General features: G+C 38.0%; 1 protein-coding gene and 1 long non-coding RNA gene across 2 annotated transcripts in view; one reads left to right on the forward strand and one right to left on the reverse strand.

Moving 5' to 3' along the window:
- Window positions 1-3,177, reverse strand: part of Lis-1 (LisH and WD40 domain-containing Lis-1) — a gene marked incomplete at its 3' end in the record, with an annotated part of 54,498 nt that overhangs the window by 14,789 nt on the left and 36,532 nt on the right. The window lies entirely within an intron of this gene.
- Window positions 1,748-3,177, forward strand: part of LOC108367836 (uncharacterized) — a 7,250-nt gene continuing 5,820 nt past the window's right edge. The window contains exon 1 of the long non-coding RNA XR_001848300.1: window positions 1,748-2,757. This is a non-coding gene — a long non-coding RNA (uncharacterized LOC108367836). The remainder of the gene's footprint in view (window positions 2,758-3,177) is intronic.

The raw sequence follows: 3,177 nt of genomic DNA on the forward strand, positions 1-3,177 counted from the left end.
ATGCCTATATACATAAAATGGTAGCTGTTTTGGTTGTTCGGACTAAACTGAAAAACCACTGGTTAGAGTTCAGTCAAATTGTCGGAGGTTATACCCATGATAAAAACATAGGAAGGTATAACCGTTCTCTCAATTTGTTGGCCATGATTTTTTTTTTGAAGTTTGCCAACATTTTAAAAACATATAAATGTGAAAATAAAAAATTGAAATTTTCGAAATTGTTGTTGCTTGAGATTGAAAATGAAAATGTGTGTGAGTTTGTGAGTAAATTTAAAAATTAAATTGTTTGGAAACGTCAAGAATTTTAAAAGTGACTCTCAGCGGTTCTACCTTACTATATTTTTATCATGGTTATACCTTTTACATATGGTCCTATTATAAACTAACTACTAGAGAACTCGCTTGGTGGCACTGGAGTTAAGTCATTTATAAGTGCCGTATTTATTGACCGACATCGTTCAAATTCGCAATGTGATGATGTCATGATGAATCCGTTTGCTAAAAATGGACCCGCTGGGTGTCGCTGGAGTCGAGATATTTAGAAAATTCTAATTTTTTATACAACCAGTTTGAAATTCATAATGCGTATTCATTTCATGATAAGCAATGGTTTTGCAGAAAAGGGACCCAAGGATGGCGCTGCAGTCATGCATGTGTTTGGTCCGCTTTGACCCTATGTTTATTTTATACGAATTTACTTTTCAGATGGCTAAATGAAATAATGTAAGCGCACCTTTGTCTGACGCCCTCATACACCTTTAATGCGATCTTGCATTCACCTCCGAATAACGAAAATGCTCGGGCGGCCGTTATTACAGCAGTAAGACTTAAAGAAACCAGTTCATCAATATTAAGACGAATTGTAAAAGTGGCGAATTGACTAGGAATGATTCGACCCATCCGTCTAAGAAGGAACACATACCTACCGTGTCAATGGCTTCATTAGAACGATACTCAAGAGATTACACGACTCATTTAGCCAATGTACGGGAAAACTTTTCATCCTATGGGACAGCGAGGATTCAGACCTCCTATAACATAAAACGCTCATCTGTGCTCTTAGGTTTCCTTATAAGGACTTTTATTGGCTTACGCATCGGACCAATGTTGTACTTGCAAGGTCAAAGAAGATTATACACTCTTGGTAGAGATTTCACAGGAAAATAGACCATCGGCAAGCTTTACAGACCGTTTTTTATTTTAAACGCTATTTTTGCATTGGCCCAAGCAAAAGTTCTTATTAGGCGCCGCGGAGCAAGCGGGCATTGGCTAGTAATCTTATGCAAGAGACCTGAAGATATAAGTGAACTTTGTCAATCTCTGGCAATGATTGATTTTTATCCAAAATTTTTACCTGCAGGGGCAGAGATTCAAGCAAAACTGAATGATTTAACGTGCAACAAATATATATAAGGCAAACTTTTACTGGACCATGGAGTTAAATCATGCATTCGAACATTGCAAGCACACCATTGCAAATGCAGTAATATTAGTGCACCCTAATCCGAAAGGAGACATTTGTCTTAAAGTCGATGCTTCAAATACCGCTATTGGAGAAGTCTTGGAGCAGAAAGAATGTCAAAATTGAAGACCAATTGGGTTTCTCTCAAAGAAATTATCACATGCTGAATGCGACTACAGCACTTATGATAGAGAGTTGCTGTCAGCACATTGTAGGATTAAATATTTTCACCATATGTTGGAAGCTAGAAATTTCATTTTATATACGGACCATAAGCATATAAGCAAAAGAAGTCTGAAAATGCAACTCCACGCCAGTTTCGTCATTTGGATTTCATTGCACAGCTCACTGCAGTTGTGCGTCATATATCTGGCAAAGACAATGTTGTGGCAGATGCACTGTCTAGAATTGGTGAGATAACTGCAATCAATTATCAACACATTGCGCAAGCTCAGAAGGCAGATGATGAATTGCAGTCGCTATTACAATATCCAAAATGACTTCAGTTAAAACTTATCAAAATTCCCGGATCGGAAATAGAGATATTCTGTGATGTGTCAACTCAACGTGTAAGATCTTACATACCAGTGGAATTTAGAAGAAACATTTTTGAAAATCTGCATAATTTGTCGCATCCAGGTACTAAAGCAACTCAGCGCTTGTTGACCCAATGGTTCACTTGGCCCTCTATTAATAAGGACTGTAATCAATGGGTAGTTTTGTTTAAAATGCCAAGCAACAAAAATTAATCGACATACCAAGTCGCCTCATGGTAATTTTACAGCGATCTTCCAACGTACATTTGGATATAGTTGGATCTTTACCTCCTTCTGAGGGCAAAATATATGTTTTTACTATGGTAGATCGTTTCACTCGTTGGATGGAAGGGAATTAGAAGACGGCACGCATGTGTGGGTGAGATCCGAACTTAAAAAGAGATTAGATTTTAAATATTCAGGACCTTTCAAAGTTGTCGAGCGAAACTCTTAAGTATTTTAGAATTCCATTTCGTCAAAAAGACACAATCTCCATCGATAGATTAAAACCAAGGCATAACAAGGTAGAAGTGATTTCGACATTTCTCTCTTTTGAACTGCGACTGAAATGTCAACTCTTAACCCTGTACAATTAAAAATTCGAATTTTTTAGTTTAAATTTTCAACTGTGAGCTGTGCTACTGATTTAAAATACACAATAAAAATGAATAGGATTTACGAGCGGTGTTCTGTGTGTGCCAGACAACAAACTTTATTGTCAAGTGAAGCGAAAAAGGTGGGCGAATAGCTGCTGTTTAGGTCCGCGACCTAAATATATTGCACCACCCTAATCCGCGTTTTGTCACTTGATGTAAGGGCACACAAACACATACATAAGTTACGGCTATCTTTCCAGCCGCTAACAACAAGCCCCACTGTACGGTAACTTATTGGAGGGGAAACTTAACGAAAGTTACTGTGCGGTGGGCTACATCCCTTTTCGTTTGTTGGCACTTTTTCACTTCTTAGAAGACAGCAAGGAGATCACGTCAGCCATCACACCACGTTCGGTAAGCCAACTCTTGTGAGCCACACTATTCAACCTCATAGATATTTACAAATAAAACGATTTTTAATTTCATTGCACTAAACCACTGTGTCTTTTATTTGCTCCTATTTTCGTTACATTAACTTTACGCTGGTGCGCTCCATCTTCGTGCGACGCCACCTGCGTAAATA

The sequence above is a fragment of the Rhagoletis zephyria genome, unplaced genomic scaffold (genome assembly GCF_001687245.7).
Source record: "Rhagoletis zephyria isolate East Lansing unplaced genomic scaffold, Rhagoletis_zephyria_1.1 Rzeph_scaffold_02827, whole genome shotgun sequence".
NCBI lineage: Eukaryota > Metazoa > Arthropoda > Insecta > Diptera > Tephritidae > Rhagoletis > Rhagoletis zephyria.